The following is a 27058-nucleotide window of genomic DNA, read 5'->3' as shown; positions in this document are numbered from 1 at the left end:
ATGAAAAAATAATATACAAAATTTCCTCCATCTTATGCACGGCCCTCGAATGAGACCATGTTCAAAAGCAAAAACATTTTGTTGAAGTACCCGTAACCGATGACTTTTTTTTTTTTTAGCCACTGTTATCAGGCAACCTGCATGCTGTACAAACGTTTCCTTTGTGTTAAGAGCTGCGTCAGTATTTGTCAGAAGACCGTTCCTTCACCCAACCGCGCCGGCTTCCGAGGTACGGGAAATTCGAGCACGTAACGCACTGGTTAGCAATAACGGTACGCTGAAACGAGCACACTTGGGCACAATGCGTCTGCTGTAGGCTTAGGCATTACTCTACAACGTCGCGCTGCGCTGCTCGTGAAGCCAATTGTTAATGCAGGATCGTTCCAGTTTCTCGTGGCGCCATCTAGGAACTGCCGTGAGAACCAGGCCAATGAACAGCTACGGTAGCGGCATTTTATATCACGCAGCCTTTCGTAGCTGCTCAGGCAGCCTAATAAGCAGCGCCTAGTTGACGTTGTTCGAGCAGCCTCTAAAGTGCGAAGAAAACACCCTGAAGAAAACGTGCGGCTACACTGGGTGCGAGTTCAGACTACTGTTGCCTTGTGGGAACCGACGCTTGCTTTACAGTGCCGAGCAGTCAAAGCGGCCGGGTCTAATGCTAATGCCACGCTGCTACCATATTCGTTGTCAGCTTGCTTTCATCCTCAAGGAATAAAAATAAGAATCCAAGCTGCGTGGGTCAAGATTCAGACAGAAAGGAAACTTCTCAGATTTTTTTTTCCCAATTTCTTCTCTTGTAACCCCATAAAAATGTATGACAGCCTAAACGATTTCAGGTCGAATTCACCAATTTTCTCGTAAGCGTGACTGATCTGTCATAGGCTGAGGCCGTGGTATATTCTGCTCTGTTTGCTTCCACGACTGACTAGCCCGCAATAACTAGAAAATCACGAAGAGACCCTGCAGTACAAAGAGCCCAGCGAACCCTGCGTACCTCCGTCCAGGTTATAACGCACGACAAAGCATCCTCCAGATTTCGGTTGGCGCTGACCCCCGCGGACGAGGATTCAGCACGTGCTAATTTGCGCATTGTTAGGAAACGCCAGCAGCGCGGATAAGCATTGTCGACAGCAAACACCGCTCCCAAGAAAAAAAGAAAAAAACTTTCAAAGTGGTCTGGAGCGAACTCTCTTGTTTGGCCAGGGAAAAACTCACACTTAGCGAAACACGCGTGCTTAAGAGCACGCAAGTTTCACTTGGATCGCCGACCGTGCTGACGCATCCAGCGAGCAGCTCATCATAATCACGGCAGGGATTATAGTTACGCAGCAAACAGGAACTACGCGCGCAAAAGAACACGCGCATTTCGCGAACTATACTGGGTCCCGCATGCGCGATTCACGGCGCCACCATCAAGTTTACCCAAGCGAGAGCCTAGTTTGAGGAATCCACGGAGCGTAAAATGGAAAGAAGGACGCATTAGAGCGGAGGCAGGGAGGAGAGCGAGTCTTCTGGACCCTTAAAGGACAGAAGATGATGGAGCAAGAAATCGCAGCAACAAGAGCCACCACACGAGACAGTCAGTGTCCGAAACGCTTCGATCCGAGGTCGACACAGAGCCAGCGTATGCACATACCTCCGAGGTGTGCGCGCTCGAGTAGCGTTTAATAGCCGTGACAGCGAAGCCTGATTGACAGCCGTGGCGAGTCCTATCCGCCTCTTCGGTGGCAGCTTTTCGTTCTTTTTTTTTTTCTTCTTCTTCGAAACGCCGCCGATCGAGAGACAGGCAGTCAGCTACCGTCCACCTCCGTCGCCTCGCCAACCTCACGCTCTTGAGCTGAGCGGCCCAGCCAAGGACTCGACTCAGCCGAGCGCGCTTGTAATTTCTTGCCCGCGACGCAGAGCGAGCGAAGGACATTCTACCGACGGACAGCAAACCGCTCTTGGCCGGGCCCCGCTGGCGAGACCAGGCAGTGCAGGGGAGATGTCGATCGCCGCGCGGCTGCGTTTGGCAAAAACAGCGTCACCGCTGCGTACTATCTGTGCGGTCAGGTTGAAAGCGACGTTAGCTTCCCCTTCGTGCGTATGTATCGCCGACTCGCTCCCAACGTTCTCTCCTACGTGTATACGGATTCATTTTTGTTCGTTTCAAATCTGCGACCGGCTCGCAGTTTCCCTGCTTCGCGGCGGCAGCGAATCTCGGGGAATCAATCGAGCTTGACGGAGACACTGCTTGCAAAGCTGGCGGTTGTTGCCCAACTTCCTTCCGGTATAGTCGAGGGAGATTTTGCGCGGCCGTAGACGCAGGCGGGCGCTGCGATTTTCCGCCCGCGCCCGCCGTAGTTTTTTTCTTTTTTCCTTTTTTCAGTCCCCAGTAGGCACTCGCTCCCTTCTATACTTTCTTTCCTTCACTGAGCCCGCAAAGGAATGGTTTTACATGAGAAAAAAACGTTTTGTTAGGAATGAGGAAGTGGGTGGTTTCGAGGCCCGAAGGTTGAAAAGAAACGTAGCGGAGACAGCGAGTGTCGGTGTGTTCAAATGTCCACGCACACAACAGCCGAGCGCGTGGCTGATATTATTTCGCTCCCGAGCCAGGGAACAAGCAGTCCTGATCGCTGGTAGTGATTTTGGAAACCAGGAAGCAGAATCGAGGAAAGTGAACGGCAAACAGCACACTTCATTTTCAGTAGGTCAGGTAAATAAAGTCCCTGCCGAAATGAAAATAACCCTCAACTTCCTCCCTGGTCATTTCAGTTTTCTCCTCAGTACCTGCGCATGCCCTGTAGCTCCCTCTACAGCGCAGTCTGATGGGGCCTTGAACTAGACTATTGCCAGCACTGGCGCATACACGTTTAACGCGGGCTTAATCGTTCTCTTTTATTTCTTTTAAGAACGCAGCTTGAATTTTTTGATGAAGGAAGGACGCATAAGCCGGCCTCGTGCCGTTACATAAGGGAAACATTGATCAATGATCCCTATAAGCGTATGTTTAGGGCGTGGCAGTTATAACTGTCCAAGAATAATCAAGTTAAGCGCCTGAGCGGGCTGGTGGTGACTGCAAAAAAGAAAGCATAAGTCATCGATGCTTCTAGAGCATTATATAGGATGGGTACTACAGTCACAGACCTTAAAACGTACAATAGCTCGATTGCCAGCAACCGCGCTCCTCACATAGCACACACATTTGATCGTTCCCACTGTGACGTCACCCTTCCAGCCGTTCTCTTCTCTCGCTGCCGTGTGGGAAAGCACAGCGTCGTGAATGCTCAGTGAATGAAAAAGAGAACAGAAAGGAAAACAGCGAAGTGTAGAAGAGCGAAGGTGGCTGTGGGTGCATCCAGCTCCTATGCGCGTCGTCCCGGCATTCCAGTCGCCGTACACCTCGACCTAGATACCCGCCGCTCAAGAAGAACAGGTTCTGCAAATCGCCTCACCCCCTTCACTTCCCACCTGCCCCCTCCCCCCCTTCCTTTCCTCCGTCGGCCGCCTCGGCGCTCTCTGGGAGCGACTTCGTGCAGCATGGAAAGCGGCGATCCGCGTTGCCTGCGTGTGTGGGACAAGCTCTCTCGCACTCTCGACGGTGATGCACCGTTCACGGCGGCTGCGCCCGTGACGCGATTGAGTCATGGACCGCTTTGGGCCGCCGATGCGTGGGGCTGTATCGCCGAAGAGCGCGACCCCGTTTATTGATCACGCCGCCTTACAGTGTGTGCGTGTGTGCGTCCGACTATATACTCCTCCACCCCTCTCTGGTTCAAGTCAGAAGGCGAGAGCAGCGACGAACTGCAATTAGGCTGTGCGCTGCAAATTGCGACTTAGGCGCGGGAGGTCGACCGGGTCGCATTATGTGGGCCGGTTCATTTTGGTCACTCTAAAGCTCTCTAATTTTCTACTTTGCTCTTTATTTTAATTTTCAATTTTATGTTTACTTGTTCTATTTGTTTATTTCCTTACTCCTCAGCGTAGCGCGCTGTGGGAGGGCAGGGATAGGGACGATGCATTCTCCAGGTGCTTCATCTCCGTCGGCCTCTGAACAACAGAAGAATTAACTGGGGCACGAAGCATGAAGAATTGTTTTAACCGTGAGTGCGTTCGCGCTTTTTTTTCTTTGTGGTATATGACGTTTCAATGAAGCCATAGCCGCCTAGCCTTGGTACAATGCGCCGAAATGCGGCGAATTTCACTGAGAAGCCCAGTGCTACGAGTCCGTGCAGTTGGTTTGACAATAGACGCGAAACATTAGGCCTAGGCTTTCGCATTTCCAAAGAGTATTTGCTTTTCACTTCCGAAATACGTTGAGCACCCTATACGCCATATTATTCTTCAATGGAGCACCTAGGGGTGACCCGGATGCTTAAATATAGGTACGTAAGTATAAACGCAAGCATTTATTTTCTGGGCTCATATTCTTTACTTTCTCGACGCAAACACAACTACAATGACAACATCAGCATAAAAAAACATGTTGTGATTTCAGTAAACAAATAGATATGTCCGTCACGAACAGAGCCATGCCAATAAGGATGTTTTCATAATGTTTACTTCTCTGTAGAGCTTCGGGGGGCACTTAAGGAACATACGTGGGAGTTAAGCGAAAACATTGCAATTTTCTTTGAATTGTATTCCTATTTCAGTTGAATTCTATTTCAATTTCAGCCTAATTCTATTCCAATTCCATTCTAATTCTATTCCAATTCTATTCTATGTATTTGTAGCTGGCGCGCTTGTAAGTATTAGTACTGACTATTTCTGGTTAACATTTCGTAATCTCCCGCCTTTGATGAAGTCACACCATATCGATCAATCGCGAGATGCGTAACGCCGTCACTTTTTAGGCGACGCCGGGTTTTCGTGACGATGCTTTCGAATTACTAAGGCTTTCGACTGGGCTAGCGTCCCAAAGACGCAAATTGGATACAACTAAGGATCGACGACTTGATTTTAGCGTAAAAAGGTGGCCAGGAGTCTTCAGGATTACCTCTGGTAGGTGTTTCCTTAAATACCACCTAACCACGAACAGTACTAACACAGCTTTAGCCCAGTTTCGACAGCAAACTTTCGCGGTGGTTCCAGATAGCGAAGGCCGCGCCAAGGCCGGTTTAATTAAGCAGTCTGTTCAAGAAGCAGGTCACCGTGAATATCGTTCTCCTTTAGAACCCTGTGAAGCCCCGAGAGCGCAACGTGGTGGCGCCTAACAAGGGCCGCATGAATATTCGGGGGCACTCCGTGGGACTTCGAAGCCTAGAAGGAGGTCTGTATATTGACGCTCCCTGCATCTATATAAGCTAGGGCTAGCTTACAGACTTTATTGTCCGACATGGACCCGTTCACGTGCCCAGGAACCTTGATCCTACGATGTGCAAGCTACATTAAGTGCATTCTTTAAAAGTTCAAACTCAAGTTTGCCTTGGCCCGCGGATAGAAGTAACCGCCTAACCGGCCTAGTTTCTCAGAGAATATTTAAGTAGGCGGCTTCTGTCAACACTACGAATGCAAAACTGAAGTCCCATTATGGCCATTCTGCAGCTACTGTATTCTCTATGTTCCCAGCAATGACCTTATCAGGAATGTTTTCGATAGTTTATAGAGTAGCTGTCCATAGCCGACGTCGCATGTCACAACGAAAAACACCATGACGTCATCCATCTACGCTATCACGTGGTCGGGTTGGCCTGTACCATGTGAGCGAAAGCGGCCACCCGTATCGCTGCCGTCGAGAAACTTCCATGTCCACGTGGATCCCGTGGACACAATGGGCGCAATTCTTACTGACCAGCAGATGACCAGATGATTCTGAACTTGTGATGTCCGTGAAATTTTCACCCAGAACAGACAGGCAAGAAACGCTATATCTACAGAAAATAGGGAGGGTAATATAATTATCGCGATCTCTTCACTGCTTCGGGAGAGAAGGCATATAGGCTAGGAGCGTAATAAGCCGGAAACACACTACTGTGATGCCCACAAGAGCAAATGGGCAAGGAATATATTAATTACCAAGCTACAAAGCAGCGATGAGTGCGTTCATCTTGTCTTCATCACGCATTCTCGGTGCTGACAGTTAGTTGTAAGTCATGGTTGGGCTGCGTCCCGCCGAAAAGAAAGCCGCATCTGAGCAGCCTGCAATGAATCGGGGAAGCACTGCTCTTTCTCCGTATTCCCGATCCAAACCGAACAATGTGCCTAGGTGTCCGAGCAGAATCGCAATTGATCGGGCTCCGGGACCGGCAGCAACCCGTTCGGCTGATGATAGACGACGACCACCGATTGCCACGTTCCGAGCGAAATAAAGGATGCCACGCCGGGTAGCTCGCCTATTTTATTATTTAGCGCAGATAGACGACGCCCTTAATTCTGCAAGTGATTTCTGCGTAGGAGAGCGTAGGCTTCCTAAATGAAAATTAGAAAATATCGCCCACCTGGCTGTCGTCCGCGTCTGCCTGAACAGGTGTTGAACTGGTCGCTACCCCAGGGAGAGCGCATAAATTGTTATTATAGCCATGATTCCTGGATCCAGCAACACTTATTATATACCCTACTCGAACATTATGGCTCGGACGAAGCAACTGCACTCATAAATTGCCGTTAGATAATTTAACACTTCCTCCTTCCTAGGCTTCGTTCGGCACAGCTTCCGTTCCCGTCGCCCATGTCAAAAGTAACACCTGAGTCACGCCTGATCACATATTAACTGCTCGGCTGACGTGGAATAGTAGGGGTGTAAGACAACCATACATTTTTTTTTTTTTTTTTTCAGAGAGAACATGTTGCAAGCATTTATGTGGACTACTTCCCATTTCCTGGTATGTGACTCTTCGATACCTCAAACTTCGCAAAAGGGCCTCTGCGCTGCAAGAAATTATGGACGCGTATGTAAAAGTAATAAAGCTGCTTTTAGCCGCCTGCTTGTTAGTCGCAGCCCAAAGTCCGTACAATGTTTAATCGAGTGTTCACATATTCCCTTATGACTCCTGACATAGATAAGACATCCTGACATATAGAATCTATTGTTGAGGGTTGTATCGCTAAAGACGGGGACGGAAAAAAAAACACAGGACGAGCGCATAGTGTATTACCAACTCGCCCGTTTAGCAGTTGTATTCATATAGAATCTAGACAAACAGCCTACGGCGTAAGAGGACATTATTCTTTACTGTAGTCAAAGCTTCGACAGAATCCTGTCTGGCGAGGGGAAAACGTCATGTCCGAAATGTCATGTTTTAAAAACCATCCTTGGCGAGTGCGTGTTTTATTTTACCACTATTCTTTACTGGCTGCTTTTCGGCGTAGCGTACGCAAGGAACTAGTATGACGTCACAAGGGGTGGCTAGCTGTGTGAAGCGAGTTCACTCAAACGAGCAACGAAGTTTATGAGGAGCCTCGAAAATTGGGCATTCAGATTTTTAGATCACTGAGGAGCGATTAGTGATTGTTTAGTGAGGTTATCAATGACGTGAGTAGCAGTGAGGTTATCAATAACCACAATGGCTACACAGTGAAGACACAACTGATTGCAGTTAAGTGAAACCTCTCTGTACTTTGTGCTTCGCAGTTTTCCAGCGTTAAGCTCGTTAAGTTAAACGAATGGACCCGCGGCGCAGTGCTCTTAAAAGACTGAATGAAATTAGCAGCCTTGCCATAGACCATATCTACCACTTTATTTTCATAGTACAAATGGAAGGCTTAGTGAGACTCGTCGTAAGGCGAACAAGGTCATCCCGTATACAGTGATGAAGTGTGCGCTCTGTAGTGGAGGTTATATTTTAGTATGCGCTTCTAATCTGGGATATTTTGAAACGAGTGATTTCGCAGCCTACTTAAGAAAATCCCATTGTCGTTATAAGGTCGTCTCAAAGAGATAGATTGAGTTCTGGCGCAAGCCGTATAGCGTCACTGACAAGATTGTGTTTGCTTGAGCGTCCCGGCGACCGTTCACTAAACGTGCCGAGCAGTCACGTGCCCGCCTAAGTGCGCCATTAGCATAGATAATATTTTTATTCACGCATATTGAGCCACTGTAGTTCTTTACGTAGACCACTCTCGTGAAGTTCGCAATCCTTTCGTACAGGCACTGTTAGCCTTGGATTTCGTAAGGAACTACGCTGAGGAAATGCCTAAAAGACGCTGAACTAGGGAAGAGTTCAAAACGAGCTGTAGTCTAAGTAAACAATGCAATTTAATATCGAAATCCTTATTTAAGTCCAACAGAGCTCATGAACCAAATTTATTTAGATGCTGACGTAATGAAAAGCTGCTGGTGGAAGCAACATGAATATCTATGAAAAACTTCGGCAACTAAAAAAAAAAAAGTAAATATTGGCTTGCACAAGCCGCTCAAGCGTTACGGCAGTATTGATTTTTCAACCGTCTTCCTTCAGTAGCATCGAACGTAAAGACTTATCTCGCTCGGCAATACTGCAGAAACAAAAAAGACTGGTAAGAAAAGACTCCAGTTCGCTATTTTAGATTGAAAACCTTCGCAGTTGCCTGAAGTTCAGAAAGCTACAAGAGCTTTTTGTTTTGAGTTCGGCACAACTTTATTCACTATACGCATATCTATCGATTGGTTACTCAGGTTGTATAGAGTTCAATAAAGCAAGAAAAAAACATACATAAATGCCATAACCAGCAACTGGGGTAGAAGGAGCACATATTTTGGCACAGTGTTGGAAAAAGTGGTGGGCGATCGAACGTTCAATTGCCCTGCCTGCGTGCTCGTTTAGAGCGTCGCTTCCCAACGCTGCACCTCCGGAGAGTGAGCGAACCTTGAAACAAAAGTGCTCAATTTTACGGGAAATGAATGGCGCAGAAACGACGCTCTTGTAGACGCGGCCTCGTTTCGTGATTGTTCGTTGTTGTTTTTGTTTTCTTTTAAGAATGAGTGGGGAGCCAATGACAGCCTGAACGTCTACGGTTCTTCTTTCAGGGAGTGATCCGTTTTCGAGCCATTCCGACAGGTGCCCTCCTCGTCCCTTCCTCTTCCCAGGCTGGAAACAGATTTATCATCCGGTCAGTTTCGAGAAAACCCGCTGTGCAAAAATTCTCCAACACATCCCGGTGGCATGCTTGTTCTAACAGCTACATTAGTGTATTCTTTGCTCTATTTTTTTCTTTTTTGTATTTTTTGTGCGGGGACGGGTGAGAGGGAGCGGGTGTGACCAGCGGGGAAAAGATGTAGGCGCCACCTGTGCGTCGCTATTCGTACTAGGCATTTGATTCAAAGTGGCGCCGCACGGCATCATCAACGACTTTCCTTATTTTTGTTTACAGCTGTAGCTGCACATGTGACCTGAACTTTGTAAAACTGAGTGAAACCTAAAATTTGCGTGTCCGCCTACTTCCGGTTAATCAGAATGGCACCTAGTAAAGCCTGGGCCTGGAGGATTATTTCGGTTTTGGGGATGGGTGCTCTGTAGGAAGCGCAGTGCTGCTTTCGATGTCACCTCCATGTCGAGAAGTCGAAGAGTATATTTTTTTGTCTGCCCACTTTTTTCTCTTTTTCTTTTTTTTTTTTTTGGGGGGGGGTGGGGGTGGCGGGGGGGGAGGGGGGGGGGGAGGGGGGGGAGGGGCTTCCCACAGAGGAATGTCAGGTCCCTCTCTGATTAAAACAACTTTATAGACTAACCTGCACAGAGACTGTTATCGTTTTACTCCCGTGCATCATTTGTGTTGGCGCTCTCAAGCTAGTGTGGTGGACGAACGTTTTTAAATGACCGCGTCTCATTGTATCAGTTCTTACGTTCAGGTGCGCTTGAGCAGATTATCCATTTTCGCGCTCTCTAACTTACCTTCCCGGTAAACGCACACACAGACACTCTCTCTAGTTCTCTCAAAAGCGTGCGTGCTTACTTATGGATATATTTCATTTCTATTTGGAACCACAAGAAATTCGCCTCCGAGAACGGAGAACGGTGTCTCATCGAAGGACCCACTCAAAGCAAACATATGTACGTCGACCGCGGTCATATTCATTGATCACGACGTCGTTCGCTTGGTTCGGTAAAAGGTCGCAACTGATTTGCTGCAAGCTCTACAGTAGGGCGCATACTTGAAGTAAAAGCACTAGACGCGCTTCTGGCACCCCTATGTAGCCTGCAAAGGACGCAGAGAGGATGTAAAAACACATTTCGCAATGACAAACCCGCCAGCCAAATGCATGGCGCCATCATCGTCAAACTGGCGTTACGTTAGCACGAACAAGGAAATGTCCAGCGTGTATGGGTTAGGCGTCGGCGCGGGCGTGCTTTTGTGTGCTTTCCTCTACTTTAACTCCAGACGTCACTGAATGAGCACAGCTGCAATCGTTGTGCGCATCGGCCATTAACCACACGTTATGGAATAAGTGTTGTGTACGGTAGCAGACGAAAACCAGTAGGAACAACCAAGACGCGACATCGAGCTAAAGACAAAAGAAAGTTCGCGGACAAGGACAGGGGAACCGCTCGCACTTTCCTTCGAGAAGGACAATGGCCGGCGACGCCGAGGCAGTTGCGCTACATTCGCGAACACGCAGTCAGTGCAAGGCACGAACGATCATTTCGCTGCAGCTCTGACCCCACCCACGGGTGTACAGCACTTCCGACGGAAACAAAGGGCACTTCCGCCACCTCCCCCCTGACCCGCCGCTCGCAGACAGCCCCACCGACCGGCCGAGTCTTTCGGAGTGCTGTTTTATCACTCCAGCTACTGGCATTGTTTCTCGCACTTTATTTTTTGCAACCGAGCGCCATAACCACTGAGCCACCGTGGCGGGGCGAAAGACGCGGGTTCGATCCCGGCCGCGGCGGCCGAACTTCGATGAAGGCGAAATTCTAGAGGCCCGTGTGCTGCGCGATATCAGTGCACGTTAAAGAACCACAGGTGGTCGAATTTCCGGAGCCCCTCACTACGGCGTCTCTCATAGCCTCAGTTAATTTGGGACGTTAAACCCCAATAAACCAAATAAACCAAACTTTATTTTTTGCCTAGTTTCTTTCTCTAGGCTGACAGACGGGTAGATAACGTGCTTCTCTACCCTTGCGGATGTAACGTGCTCGAGTCTTCAGTGGCATTCTCTAAAAAGCTACGGAAAGATAAAAAAATGCCCGCCCAATTCAAATCGTCACGAATTGTTAACCGCACGTTCTTACTTGATGCCTTATGATGTCTGGCCCCATTCCGCTGTTTCCCTTCTACACATCCCCTTTTCCTTTCCCCCAGAGCAGGGAAGCCAAAAGGAGCACCCTTTCCATTTCTTCGCTACTCCTAGCTCTTTGTCAAACTAGTCCTAATGTTGGTGTACGCAAGTTCTTTCTTCTCTTTACTAGTTAAGAGATATAGCGGCCTTGACTACTCTGCTTAGTGGTGTCCACTGAATATAGCTGGAAGAAACGTCGCGAGGAAGTTCAACCTTACGCGAAGTTAGGTAAAGCACATCGGCTCTAAATTATCCGGCTTGGGAACGCGTGATGACAGATCTACGAATGTGGAGAACGTAGAACTCCACAGTTTACTCTAGTCTCGGCAAAATCAGCTGCAACTTTTCCGCATGCACCGGAGCAAGAAAGTGCGAGCACGGTCAGAGTCTGCGTATGACCAGAATTCAGTTAGAAAATCTATGTACGAAAAAGAGGAGAAATTTGGAACTTCTAATACGGCAGTTGGATTATAGTCCCACCTGTCCCCAGTGACTTGTTCCTTCTCTAGGCCTTATCGGCTTATTTTTACTCACTGGCGGCAGTACAGTTCAGTATCGCTAAAAGAGATATCGCTACCTTTAAGCCTTAAAATGAAAGCCTTACGCACTCGGTGAGAGTAATTAGCGATTCGGTGTTGGCTTCGACGAAGTATGGGTTGTATTGCGAATACTGATCTCGATGCACCGGTTTTGAAACTTTTCTTACTTCTTTTTTTTTATTACTTGTCTCAAAGAGTTATGCTCGAGAAATATAGAACGCTTCAATCTCAAAGCCGAGACGGTGGGAATACAACTTGGGCTCTGCGCTGGAACTAGAGCCGGAGCCGTTTGTTGCTGCGCCGCGCAGAGGGGTTATCGTGGTACGGAGAACTGCGCCTCAGGGAGCACATAAGCCTGCAGACCGAAGAAAACTGAACGTTTAAAATGAGGCCTATTACGCACAAGAACCGTCATAATGAGACATCGACTGCAATTTCTGCCTGCACAGGAGTCCCTCCAGTAGACGCCCGATTCGACCTTTCTTCTTTTTTTTTTTTTGCACTATTTTCCTTGCGCGCTTGATTCATGCCATAATCACAGCTCTGCCACAAAAATTATTCCGCCGCTCGGAAAGAGGCTGGTATAATGAAAAGCATCGTACCTTCATTTCTGCGGGAAACAGCGTAATCCACTAATGATGTGAGGCAAAGCATTGCTGATTCCATTTTATGGCCGCCGTGTCATTCACCGTCCTTGGGGAAAGCAATGCTTTCTGGGTTGCTCGTGCTGATATGCAAATGTAATGGAGTGCCTCCAGGCACGAGAGGTTCAGATAGGCGCAGCTCTTTTCCCCAACTTGACGATTAGCGTCGCTTATCGAAGCCTGGCCGGGCTGATTCGCTACGGGCCGCGCGGCGCGAATCAGTTGTGCCAGGGATACTCCTCGCAATGAACAGATGTCAGCAGCAAGCGGATACGCAATATGGATGTCTGCCCAGCGTTCGAAAAGATAAGAGTAATGGGGAGAAAAGCTACCGCAGCGAAATTCGAAGCCAAATCTGAGCGGCCTTAACTCTGGGCCGTCTTTTAAGGTAGTGGGCGGAATGCTAACCTATGCTCTACGCAATCAGTTTGGACGACTATGAGTGCGACTATGATGGAGCACAAATTTAGTAGCGTTGAAGCCACGGTGCAGCGGTTCGCCAAGTGCCAAGAACCGATACATGAAATATCTTTTCAAATAAGACGATGCAGTTGTGAAGATCCAGCGTATCAAATTCCTGTAACATACTGCAGTGATTGCAGGAGGCCATTTAGGAAAATAATGGTATTTCTTAAGTCAAGATTTACAGGAACAGGCCGGGGATGTAGGTACAGGTGACCAAGCACCATGCTCCGAATAAGGGACCTCTTTCTCTCTCTCTTTGTTAAGATAACGTAGGATTGCGCAAGATCAACTGCGTGTGAGTGGTGAAAGTTCATAAACTGACCAGCCAGGATAGCCAATGAGGGGATAGCTATAAGGCAAGCACTGAGAATAGCGCTGTCCTGGTACAGAAGCGATCTTGCCCCTTTGTGAATCTTAGGTAATCTCTCAGCCTACCACAAGCTTTCTTGCAATATTTCCCGCCTTTTCTAGTTCAACCCCTGAATGCTAAGAGAAAACTTCAAGAATTCCTTCCTAACAACGCGCAAGGCTTGACCAACCTCTCGATCATAAGCCTTTTTTTTTTTTTTCGCAGCATTCGGAGATATTTTAGCTGCATTCCAAAACGTTGAAAGAATGCTCCGAGAATACGTTACAAGCTGCACGACTTTTGCAAGCCAAGTGAAGGACTTAAAAGAAGGGCGAAAAAGTAGATAACGCCTCACAGAGCGGGACGCTTCCAATTAGACAAACGGTCCGACGCATAAGGAGCGGTGCTCGGGAGTTGAGTCGTACCGTAAAGGCGTCCTTATAATCAGCCATTCCTAATGCAGCTACAAGGAGCCGGGCTACGCCGCAACACACGCGATATGATAACGAGCTTCATCCTCTCCTTGCTCCGGGGCCTTCGGAGGCTGCGTCCTCTTCGACAGCAGCGAGGCGAAGAGGAAGGCGAGGTGATTGAAAAGGAACGAGAGAAAGAGAGCTTTTTCTTTCACATCGAATGGCTGCAAGTGAAAGAGAGAGAGAGAGAGAAAAGAAAGAGAAAGGCTAGGCACACACATACACACGCGAGCGCTGGCTTGCTTGCTCCCGCAGGCATTATCCAAGAATGTCGTCGAACGGTGTTTGTCCTTGGAACGGTTCCAAGGAGAAGGTCCCGTTCGACGTGTGTGCGCGTGTGTGTCCGGCGGTGTGTAGAAGAGAAGACCGTCATTATGCGGCCATCATCGGCGTTTACGCTACCCGGAAAATAACGGTGCCTTCCATCTCAGAGCCTCCGGCGAAAAAGTCGAGTATTACGAAGCGTTCGGAGCCACTGGACGTGAACATCACTTCTCGCATTCCTCGCCTCCTTCTCTTTCCCTTTCTTCGGCGGTGCGTGCAGCCTGCACCGTCACTCCGCCTGATTCCCGGAAAATAACGGCAAAGATGCCTCCGGCAGCTGCCGATGCGGCCGCTATTTCACGAAGTGGCCGTCGGCCCAAGTATTGTGCAGACACGAATAGGCAGACACGGGAGCAGCGAAGGAGAACGCTCTCAGCATCTGTTATCTTGGCTGCGTTCTGGAATCGAGGCGGTATACTGCTTACGGTCTATCGTATCGAAGAAAGAAAAAAAGTCAGGAAAAGCCGTGGGCGGTTCAGGACGCTTTTGACTCGATCAAACGGCGTGGACTCCTGCAGGGCAGAACATCGGCTTTTTCATTTATTGCTGTTGTTGGCGTGGCGCCTTTCGAGTCCCCGCTAAGGGAAGCCGAAAATGCTCTCCTATGCCACGCAGCAACGCCCGCGGAGTTGCCGGGCGGCTCGCGAAAACGACCGGTGAAAGGAACAGTAAGGTTGTACCGGGTTTCACAGTGGTGCATTTCGGTCTTTGAAAAATGCTGCGTGAGATTGAGAATGACAGCGGACAGCGGCATCAGCGCAGTTGTGTGCGGGCGAATTATGTTGCTATGTGATTCTTTGTATACGCAATATAGCCAGGTTGTAACGCCGGGGTATAGCGGCGAATCGGTAACTCGGTATTACAGCCGCGCCGTCTACATATTCCCAGCATCGCCTCGCGAGGAATTGTAATGGAAGAGAGCGAAAGCTTGGCAACACAATGACAAAGAAGCATTCAATAGTGGTATGTCGTCTGCATACTTTATGCGCGGAGTGCTCCGTTCCCCGTACTACGAAACCGGTTTATTCTCTCGCCCTGGCGATGTTGCCAGCCTGTGTGAATATGTCAGTAGATGCACTAGATACATTCATTTCAAAGGTGCCTGCGCCTTCTACTACCGAACGCAGCCCTCTGTAATTTCTGTGGCTGCCGTTACCCTTGCCCGTGAGTGAGAAAATAGGCAGGCGAGAAAGTTTGACTGTTTCGGCAAGGACAGGTCTGCGCATCGTTAAGCCAAACAATCTTAAACGCCTGCTGTGCGTTAAGAGGACAGTAGGACGACTCTAGAATACAGAAAACGTTGCTGCCGTACGTACGGACTCGGCGGGATAAGACTCGGAATGAGCGCAATCGAAGCAGCCGTAGCGAGAAAGCCTGCAAGTGCGAGGGACTCGCCCAACCGTCGCAGCGAGTTACGTACAGGTTTGAAATCGCGGCGCGACATCTCGCGCAGTTCGCCGTTCCGAACGCTGGATACATTCTCCTGTGCGACCGAAGAGGTCTGCGTCTGACGAATTTGCAAGCTAAGGCACGTCAGTGCAGCTCGCATGGACTTTCAAGTGGTTTTGTATGAAGTGTGCTTCTGTTGTTCGCCGCGGTACAAAACCTAATTTAGGTTAGCGGAAAATTTAAGAGAACCGCTAGCGGCCAACATTTTTAAGAGAGCGACTTTCTACCACAGGATTCAGCAGACGCCGCCCCCGTTTTTTTTTCTCCTTGCACGAAAGTATCCCTCTTCCATCGACCGCCGTCGCTAAGCTCGAACTAATTTCTAGATTTTGGTGCCTGCGGCGGTAGGCATATGGCGCAGCTTTTGTTTTGATCTTGAAAACGTTTTGAAAACGTTTAGAGAAGCAGAGCAGCCGTACACTGTTGGAGATTGCGTTTGCGCAGTTTAGTATTTCCTGAGAAACCTTCGTATTAAATAAGCCCTATGTGAGGCTTCCCGTATCTTGTGTCGCCGTTTGGTTGGATACGGTCATCTCGTCAGGCCTGTGCAGCTGATGGGAGCGCCAGGTTACAGCAGCGCAGTGCTGCGATGACTTCAGTTTTACATTCATAAATTTAGCGCATAGGTAAGGCGTCAATATGCAGTGTGGCTTCAAGGGTCGTATGTCAAAGTGTGATGGGGCTACTGTTCGATTTCAACCCTCCTCCTCAATATAGGGCAGATCACGACTACGAAGCGCCGCTTATAGCAGACTTCCTCTGGTAACAGTAGTAAGGTCACACGCACTCATAGGGAAACTTCCACCGACAAACCGCAACCATTATGTAAGCAGCATGCTTCGGCCAGTGCCAAAGTCGTAAAGATTTCATTTAGCTGTAGGGCGCATTGTTCCTCTGATGACAACGTTCATAGGCTTCATGTAACACGACGATGACAGCAGCTCACTAATATAGCCTATATGCCTAACCAGCAGCTGTGTACAAATTAGTAGTTATCGTGATGTTGAGACGTGCATATTTGTAATGAGCAGTGTTCAGCGCTCTAATCGTCTAAAACAATGAAACACGCACGTCGAGAACGCCAAAACCGTGGCTACCGGCAATGTTATCAAAAGGAATCCTCAGGTGCGCAACGTAACGACAAAACTGTGAACTAAGAGAATTTATCTTGGTGGCATCACTTTTTCTAAAAACAAAACTGAGAACTCAGTAGAATGATCACAGTGACGTCACTTTTTCTCCACTTTCTGGAGCCATCGCGAAGGTAAATAAAAATTGGCAGTGGTTTAGCTCTGCTTAAAACCTGCAGGATTGCGAAAGCAACGAGGAGAGAGAGAGAGAGGCGATGGAGAGCTCGCGCCAGCGGCGGCGGCCCCGGCACGCTAGCTATGCGCCGCTACTGCGCACGCGCAACTGGCGAGCGCGGCGGCGGTACCTCTGAGTCACCCGCGCAGAGGCGGCGGCGGCGCGCCATCTGTGCGCCATGTGACGTCACTGCTCATAGCGCAGTATGGCATTTCGTTAGCTCAGCGAAATGGCTCGGCGACTCGCGTAGTGTTGCTTTCGCAACAAAAAAATGCCGTCGTTTCTTACCGCGCATGAAGCCGAAAGTTATGACGTCGATACTGTGATCGCCTCGCCACAGTCGAAGACGTTGCACCACTCACTCTCATACCCCGCGCTTTTGTAAGTGTACGAGTCTTTCAGGTATGACTTAGCTTCAAAGATTCATGGCACGTGCAATTCGCGCTGCCATAGCCTCAGTACGGATTGCACCAGTTACTGCGACCGGAGATGTATACGTCTTCGCCGCTGCCACCTTTTCCGCGAAAGCGTGTGTTCGAAAAGCCCGCAGAGCGAGTCTCGGGTGCATGTTAATGACGCATTACTTCTTTCCGAACGAAAGCAGACCCGCACGCTCAGCGACCGCCTTTCATTTTTTCTTCGCAATCGGAAATGAGTGCGCCAGAAAAACAAAAAGCCGAGCAGTGCATCGAATAATGAAAAAGAGAGGAAGGTAAGGAACGCGAGAACCTCGCCGTTAAACGACGTCAGGGACAAAAGAGGGCGTCCTACGGGACACGCGCCGGCGGAGAGAGACGCGTGGGGCCGCCCATGAAACGACGGGGGCGACGACGACGAGGAAAGGGCTCACAATAGCGAACTCCCCCCCCCCCCCCCCCCCCCTCTCAACTATTGCCTTGCCTGAAGGCGCTGAGGGGATCTCCGAGAGCAGGCGCGGGCGTCGGACGCATTCATCAAGGCAAGGCGTCGGGCGGAAACCAGGAACCGTTCCCGCCAACGTCCACAGTCCCCCGCGCTCCTGAAAGGTGGCTCGCCGTCAACGGCATGACGTAGTTACGAGTGGCGGCCCACGGAAGGAAATGTATCGGACGCAACTTCTAAGACTTGCTTGGTATAGAGTGCAGGACGGTGGTTAGCGCCTAAACGCTTAACCGAATAATGTTGTTAGTGGCTAGTTATTGGTAATAGAAAATAAAAATAAAAGATAGGAGGAACAGATGTTGCTAACCGCGGCATCTGCAATCGAAACCTGAAGCACCTGAGCTGCGGCTAGAGGGAATAAAAGGACATGGAGAGGGAAAGAAAAGGAGGGGGGGGGGAACAGAAGAAAGGATAGGATAGGTTTGGTTTGGTTTATTGGGGTTTAACGTCCCAAAGCGACTCAGGCTATGAGAGACGCCGTAGTGGAGGGCTCCGGAAATTTCGACCCCCTGGGGTTTTTAAACGTGCACTGACTTCGCATAATACACGGGCCTCTACAATTTCCCCTTCGAAATTCTACTGAGCCTCCGCGGCAGCCCTATTATATTATACCTTAGTTTGCTTGGTATGGTTCATGGCTTCTTTGTGTAGGATGAATGAGGTGCAGATAAAATTTTTCTTGGTTAAAATGTGCTTTCTACTTTTTAAATGCACTAGCAGAATTTGCCTCTTGTCCCTGTTTTCTTGCTTGGAAATCGCTTCGTTAGTGCCCATTTATCACTCTCTGGTAGCATATAAATTGTTTTCCAAGTCGTGTATCAGCATGTTTCCACTAGCCATAGCAAACATGGCTTACCGAACCCTCACTTATGCATTGAGCCTCCACGGGCTTCTACACTTCTGCCTGAAACCACTTGCATGGCCTGCAAAATTCCAGCCCCAGTAGCCTATGATCTGTATTAATGAGACAATTCAAGTTGATAATCACATAATAAATCAGTACAAGCAGAAACCTACAGTGTTTAATGAACATCTTAGCCGAAGTTTTTCACGATATATTCAAGAGATTGGAGGGACCTTTAGCTTAGCTTAAGCTGAGCTTCGCTACGTCCAACAATCGCTAACGGCTTAGACAAGCTGGCTTATAGGAGGCCTGTTTGGCTGGGCTAGCCGAAAACAAGATGTCTTGAAGACGGCTATGCGTTTCCTGGGGTCGTGATGCTTTTATTTAAAACACTTCACTTCTTTCGTGACCGGCTGCATTAAATCAATTAAACCATCGCAGTTTTTCCCTAAAACACTCGCGAAAACACTTCGTGGTGTAATTGTATTTTGGGCCCATGTTTCGTAGACATTCTTGCCGCAGAATTGTGCCATGGGCTCAAAGCCAGGACGATACAGACTCTCTCCTGCATGACGTCCTGTAAGCTCACAATTGAAGGCGATCAGCCTGAAGAGTCTATTGGGCAAGAGCGACCGACACTTTTCTTCGTCTACGCAACGGAGCGTCGCCGCGCCGCCGTGCACAGCACGGTACTTCGTCCACAAAGATGCAGCCGAGTGCCCGAGTGCTGATCAGGCGCATTCTCCGGGAGAGCGCATCGTACGTCGCGAACAAAGGGGGGCCGACTACGCGTCGACTCCGAGATGGCGCATAATCGCGGGACGCATCGCGTCGCGTCGCTCGCCGCGTGGTCGCACCATCAGCTCTTTCCGATCAGGGCCCGCGTTCAAAGCGACACGCCAGTAGTGCGCAGCATATCTCCCCTCCGCTGTACCCCTTCGTTCTCCTGAAAGCACTGCGCAATGCACGGTGAAGCAAAGCGATGGTCGTAGCTCCAGAATTGCGTGCAGTATCAGAGAAGGAGCCGTACAAAAAAAAAATGAAAAAAACTGGCTCATTTGTTTTTTAGCGTTGAATGAAGGGAAAGTGCTCGTTCTTGCTTTGATGTCTCGCGTTCTTACGCGCATGTCTAATTGGTAAATGGTGTTATGGAAAAGACTGTGGTTTTGAAATGACGCGAAACTGTCTAACTGAGAAGATTTTGTCGGATAGCCTAAAGCTGGCTGGCCCGATATGTAACACCTGCTAACTAATACACGTTAGCCTTGACCGCAAAGGATCCATGAACATTTGCCAAGATTTACTTTCTTCCTTTCTGCCTCCCCGTTAAAGTTCTAAATTTGGCGTTTTCTTTGTATTGAACTGTGGGAACAAAATAACAGTAAGAGAAGAATAAATTCAGAGTAGGAAGAATTCACACCGCGCATTCCGAAAAACCGCAAAGCATTTGAAACATACGCAGAATAAGCCGCGCTTTCTCGCGGAGTTCTCTACAGGATGGCTGCACTCGCAGGTTCTTTGCCTCATCCGGATACACCCCAATACACGTAAGCGCCGGGCGAAAAAAAATATATATATCTGCAAGCTGTCGTTAAGCGTGACATTTGTTCCAGCTGATCTTTGCTGCGTACCCGGACAGAGCCCCATTTAGAGTCATGCGTTGGGTAAAGGGCAAACACTGCTTCTTATCGGTCAATACTTCTCTAAGGTTATTCGTTCTATTCTTTGTCTGGCTTCTTCTTTCTTTTCTTCAGAATTCACTGCCAGGTGTTTCTTCATTGCGGACAGAGAAGTGCGTGGCAACCTCTCGAAGAAGTAAGACAAGGGATCGGCTAAAGCTTCCTTAATCCAACGAAACGGACAGGGACACGTTCAACAGGTGCTCAACGTACGCGACCGTGACGCCGACCTCACGGTTGGCGCGTGATTCCACATTTCACTAAGCGTCCCAGCAAGGGCCCATAAATCGTGCTCTGCACAAAATGTTTCCGCAGCTTCCTCCCTAAACAACACTAAACGCCGCGGATTCGGCGCGTTGCAGTCAGCCGCAAGCGTGACAACGTTCCGTCGAGAGCAAAGAGGCATCTTAGTGTCTCGAACTGCACAAGCCGAATAGAGCGCTCGCGCATAGCTGCACGCAAATTACCGCCCGGTTCGATGCGGAGAATCGGCGCGGCGTCTAGGTTTCCCGCGCCCGCGGCTTTCGACCTCGTTCGCCACGGGACGGCGGCTGCGGCGGCTTCGTCTCGCCCCTCTCTCGCCGTCTCTCTTGCGCGGCCAGCGGAGAAGTTCCGATCGTCCTCACGGGGACCACAGAGTCACGAACACGGCCGCGCGCACCGCGGACTGTACTACGTGCGTCGCCGCGGCCGGGCCGTGGGACTCGGAGCACACACTTTCAGTCTCTTTCTTTTTTTCTCTTTCTCTCTAGTTTCTCGCGGTGGCTGTAGAAATTGTCCCTGGTCAGCCTCACACCCTCGCCCGCCAGCTCATTCTCTCTCTCTCTCTCAAATCTGCCGAGAAGCTTGGCGCCGTGTCCTACAGCTGCAACAGCTGCACGATTCTCGCTCCGGAAGAGGGTGCTCGCGACGAAGCTGGCGTGAGGACGCAAATGTGATGATGACGGAAGACCGCGCGCACGCATTCGCGCTGCCGATCTTCCTACCCCCCCCCCCCCCCCCTTCCTTTCCGGACCATCGTGACTCTCTGTTTGCTTTTACTTTTACCCTGGCGGTATTCTTCCGCGGCTGTTCTGCAGTAACAGCGCGTATTCTGTGCGTCAGGGCTGTAAAGCACGTGTGGGCTTCGTTCTCGCTTCTCGCATTGTCTCTTTCCTCGCTTTTCTCTCTGTTTTTTTTTCTTTAGAGCTGCCAGGAAGGAGAGCAAAAAATCTCGCGCGAGTCACCGCAACACGACACTTCCTTGTGGGCGTTTAACAGCCTCGGGCGTAACGCCGAGTTTGGTTCACTACGCTGGCCCTTTATGCCTTTCCCTCGAGCGCGCCCGATTTTCTCGTGTTTTTGACTAAACGCTCCGCTTTCGTAACGACAGCAACACAACGAGCCAGAAACACGTTGAGTTAAGCGCTCGGAAAACGACGTTTCCTCTTCATATTTCTTCTTTTTTTTCTTCCCTCGCGTGAAACGTGAGCCGTTAAGCTGTTGCTAGTATACCCCGGAGACATATTGTTCCGTAGAGGACTATCTTCCTCTTTTTCCTTCTTATTTTTTCTTTCTCTTTTTCAAAAGGCGAAGAGCAGTGTTTCAGTGTAAAGGGACCACACAAGGCGATCTTAATACGAGCCCTCTCTGGCGTCACTGTTATGCCCGCGCAAGGTGCGATGTAAGCGGCTTAACTAAATGAGTCCTTGGTCGTGCGCAGAATAATAAAGCATATGAAGGAAGGTCTGCTTTACAGACTTCACAAACGCGCTTTCCGTAAGACACACGCTTACTTGGCGAAATCAGATGCCTGCGCGACTGCTTCACCACGCTGTAGGACTCCAGATTGATCCCCCTCCAACCCATGCTCATATTTAAATGTACGCCGAAATCTTAGTAGAGGGTCGTTAATAATGTTAACAACCTGGTCACGCTAGTAATGCCGCTATAGGCCAATTATTAACTGTATGCACATGTTGTGCCCGGTGGACAGTCATGTCCTTTTTCTTTTCTTCCTCCTGAAACTGAATGTCAAAAGCAAGCATTTAGAAGGCCTGTAAATTTGGAAACCTATGCCTCCACAAGAGCGATGCCGCAAACGACATTACCGTTGTTTTAATTGCGCGAACATAGGCTTAATGGCATCTCTATTTTTATCATAAAGTGAACTTACGCGTAAATGAGATTCGGACATTCGAAACAACTGTTAGTGAATGTGGCCAAACATGCAAAAGCATGGACACGCATGAAAAATAAAAAAAAGCCTGCATGGCCACCTCGGCAACATAGAGCCATGGAGTAGCGTTCTTTCCAGCGAAGTCATGTCCCAGTAGCTGGATCGATTACGTAAGTTAGCCGCACAGAGGTGCAGCCGTCACCTCGACAGACCGGAATTCTTTGGAGAGGACTGAATGTGGGGTGAGATGATAATGCGTGCCGCTAGCTAAATGCGTCGTTTGCAGTTACGGCATTCATTCGTAATTTTGCAGTCGCAAAATCGCACGTTCTACCACTGTGCAAAAGGCGCTGACCAAGGCTGACAGCTTGGCACTCGTTTGTCCATTCATTGCCCGCACCAACCTTGAATAACGCGAACGACATGTTGGTCCTACATTGGAATATAGGGCCTGCCTAGAGGCCTTGTCATTTCAGCAGCCGTGGTTAAATGAGCGAGCATTTATCATGCCAGAAAAGACCACTACGACATCCGTCCGTCGTTTGTGTCTGGAGAGATATAGGGAGAAAAAAAATGCCCATGGAGGACGAAATATTTGCCGACATTTCAGTGCGAGCTTTGCCGTGTCCAATATAAAGCAGGGTGTATATATATATGAAAAGAACTGCGTTAAATGGAATATAAAAAAAGACTTTTCCTCTTATATTCTCTCTTCACGCTTTTCTGGAATTTTCCCCTCATCCCGCTAGCTATTGGAGCAAGCAGACATTTTTACCCTCCAGGTAACAATTACTAGTAGCCTGTCTTCAACTTAGTGCTCGTGTTTGTTTTTAATAAAAACGCGAAGAAGACGAAGAGGAAGAAGAAATAATCAATATTATTGTCTTCGAAACCAACTGTTGGTAAGTAGGTAGAGCCATAAAAGATAAACTTAAGTCGGTCATAATATGGCGGCCATATTCGCTAAATGCTTGGGATTCCGCTCGTGACAGTAAGGTGTATTGCAAGAAACAAGGCAGCAGTAATGACGTATCTATGCGAATTATGCGGTGTTCCGAGTCCATTCTCCACGTTTCTAAATACCTTGCGCGCAAAACTTAAGTTCAGGTCCACCGCATTTAAGACACATTCCACCAGAGTTCGAACGAGCTTCGTTTTACTCGTGCCATGTTCGTCAGTTATTTACGTGGATCCCAAGCCGTCATAAAGAGGAATGGATTGTACCAACGCCTGGAACAAACTACACAATAGGAAAATTATCATTTACCCGTCCAGCCTTATTGAATAGCTGTCATAAATCCGAAACTGGCCTGCTTAAAATATCGAAACATGAAATACAACAGTTTCACTACCTACATCTGTAAAAACGTCACCTGTATCCTGTATTTATTGTTTGGTTTCATGGGGTTTAACGTCCCAAAGCGACTCAGTCTATGAGGGACGCCGTAGTGAAGGGATCCGGAAATTTCGGCCACCTGGGGGCTCTTTAACATGCACTGACATCGCTCAGTATAATGGCCTCCAGGATTTCGCCTCCATCGAAATTCTACCGCCGCGGTCACGATCGAACCCGCGTCTTTCGGCTCAGCAGCCGAGCGCCGTAACCACTAACCCACCGCGGCGGGGCTGTATTTATTGTACTGCTTTGTGCCCACTGTATTTATTGCAGTGATTGTTGTTCTGTTTTCTTTGTTGCTATTTCTTTACATTTATAAACAGATTTTGTTATTTTTCGCTTAGCTAAATTGCGAAGAGATTATACGTATGTTTGCATGTGTTTTCCCTGTTTGCTGTTGTCGCCCTATAGATGGAGCTGTGAACCCTTGTCAAGCTGCCGATTCCGAGCAACTTATACCCACAGGCTAGTCAATCATTAAGATGGAAATAAGGAATATTATTATAACAATATTATTATTATATCACGCTGACGCAGACAAAACGCGGCAGGCTTATGAAACCCAAACTTTCACTCAAATTTCATTTCCTTCATTTATTTATGACATGCTAGAACATTTGCAAGAAAAGGAAAAATCTCTTTCCAATTACCACTAGAGATCAAACCCATTCACATAACGGCGATAGACTCGCGAGGTGAGTGGGTCGAGACGATCTTAATCTCCCCCTCCCCACCAACCCCACGCCTTTCTTCTCCATCTTTAATAGGAAGCCTTGGAGCATTCACAACATTCCCCTCCAGTAAAGGGGGAGCTCGGGAACCAGCAATCGGCCGCTGCAAACGCGCCCACACCAAGCGGGTCCACCCGATAGAGCGGAAATTAATTAAGGGGGATAATCGGAAGCTCATTGCCAGAGCGGGAGCGGAGAATAGCGGCGAGATCCTCTTAAACAATCTCGTTAATCAAAAGAGCCCGAAAATACAGGTCCTAGGGATTAAACCTATCGCGAGAATTCCTCTGAGCGAAGAAGCTTACGCCACTTCTTGGGCCAATCGATGTGGGACAGGATGGTTAGAAAGTAATGTCCGACGCTACAACTTAATCGCAGACGAGACGGCCTTGTATTTTTGCTCGCGCTAAGGATGAAACAGAAAGGTGGACATAACAGGAAAAGTGAATAAACTAACACTTCCTGAACTGGGCCAGCGGTGGTCAGAACAGTGAATGACTTCGTGCTGTAAAAAGCTGTAAGCACGGTAAAAACGTAAAAAAAAAGGAGCTTACGGGAAAGACGATAAAAAAAAAAATTAAGAATGGAAATGGTAGGGGAGGGATATTCAGTGCAAGTAGATTTCTTCTTCTGCTGTCGTGATTCTCAGCCATCTGCAAGAGGATGATAAGTAGATTGTTGACTGAGAAAAGAAGCTGCACGTGGCGAAAAGTTCGGGTCGTCTGTAAACGCCCACGACACCCCCCGCACGCACGCACGCACGCACGCACGCACGCACGCACGCACGCACGCACAGAAACACATACACAATTCAGCATAAGTGTGACGAAACGAGAGAAACAATATACGGCGCAAGTAATGCTTGCCACAAATGTTCTGGGCAGCTAAGAGAAATGCCATGCAAGCTCTTGGAAACCCGCTATGTAGTAGATCATTGTCAGAAACATCGTGCACGACTTTACGGTCACTTCCTTGTATTCTTTTCAATAAGCCGTATAGAAAAACCGACACAATTCCTTATTGATTTATGTTTTCGCGCCTTCAGTACGAAGTTCTGGCCTTTCCAGAGACACCCACATCTGAAAGTTCCCGAGAACCAGCCGCGGGAAGAGGGTCTTACTAGCTAGATTCCATGATGAGACGGAGCTGCAGCCAAATATGCGGAATCAGCTCGCGCGAGCGAAAACCTTTCTTCTCCACTTGTTTCCATTTCCCCCAGATCTTTGTGGCCTTTCCTACAACAAGATTTTCGGAGCTGCGTTCGCAGAGCCGCGTTCCTTTGATGCGTGGGTGAAGAAGTCGAGAAGTTAATTACTCTCACCGCCCTGCCGAGCTCTGATTGGCTCGCTTTCAACCGCACAACAGGGTCCAGATTTCAAAGAACGATTCGCGCGTGGTGTGCGGATCAGTAACGCGTGAAAAGACCAGCTTAGAGTTGAAAAGTTTGCGCTATCTCGAAATTCCCGCTGAAAACTTCATGCACAAACCTCTGAACAGCCCAGCTCATTGTCTACGCATAGACTGAGCGTACTACTTATACACTGTTTGCTCTGGAGCTCACGCCGCATGTTACATTTTGTTGCGTGGTTAGAATTAATGCGAAGAAGAGAAGGGGAGGAAAAAGGGAACAGGGTGTTCTAAAAGGCGTACCTTACCTGACGTGCGCCATACCGTAATTACTCGCACAAAGGACGCACTTTGTTTCTTAAAAGTATCTGTAAAGATTTGAGGGCACGTTCATTACGCTGCATAATAAATTAGAAAGCAATGTGATATGTGCAGCAAAAGTAGGAGGTGAGCTCATTACGGGAGTAAATGCGGTAATCTCATCTTTTGTCCACAATCTGCTAATTGGTCATTCTCGCACTCGCGCTTTGACCAGCCAGCACGCAGGGTTTCATACCGAACAATCCTCGACAAATGCACTTTTAAGGGGGAAACTTTTATGACGCAATTTTTTCACATATTTAGATATTTCAGTGTAACAATCAATATATCTGCGGGCCACCCGAGAGTAGTCTTGCATTTTTTTTTTATATTGACGTCCTTGTTATCGTCAAAAGCGTTCCCCACTGATTTTCTATGACAGCCTTGACTGTTCGATGCGATCGATGGAAACACTTGAAAGGAAACATTTTGCTACATATCAGAACAACGGACCATTGCCTTCAATGTTTCAATAACAGTGTCTTACAATTTTCCCATTCTCAGAATTTTTTCTCAGCACGTTGGACACGCAGTTTCGGATGTTCTCGCGACACTGAACGAAACCAAATAGCATTAATTTTCCGATGAAATCGGCAAAAGTATAACCCCGTGCAATTAGTTGCTACAAGGATCCGAGAGGTGGCAGTTTAATCAGTGCACAAATTTCATGGAACTTTCGTTTTCTTTCACTTGGTGCCAGCTACCACACACGTAAAGAAACATTTGGTCGAAAGTACTTATCAAATTGCGCGTTGTAGCAAAACAACATCAGGAGTGAGTGTTGCCGAAAATTCCTAATGTAATGTAATGTAACATTTTTCTCTTTTAACACTGTTACGCGGTAGAAAAACGCCCGTGCCAACCAAGCCTCCTTTTCGGTCTTCCTGTTGAGCCCACG

At 48.4% G+C, this 27058-nt stretch overlaps 1 protein-coding gene across 1 annotated transcript in view; it reads right to left on the bottom strand.

Annotated features, from left to right (window-relative positions):
- LOC149339169 (uncharacterized) overlaps positions 1–27058 on the bottom strand; it is a 234439-nt gene that overhangs the window by 156701 nt on the left and 50680 nt on the right. The window lies entirely within an intron of this gene.

This window comes from Amblyomma mixtum, chromosome 6 (genome assembly GCF_055824585.1).
Source record: "Amblyomma mixtum isolate Tamu chromosome 6, ASM5582458v1, whole genome shotgun sequence".
In the NCBI taxonomy this organism is placed as follows: domain Eukaryota; kingdom Metazoa; phylum Arthropoda; class Arachnida; order Ixodida; family Ixodidae; genus Amblyomma; species Amblyomma mixtum.
The sequence above is the reverse complement of the archived record's forward strand: the minus strand, read 5'-3'. Positions and strand labels throughout refer to the sequence as shown.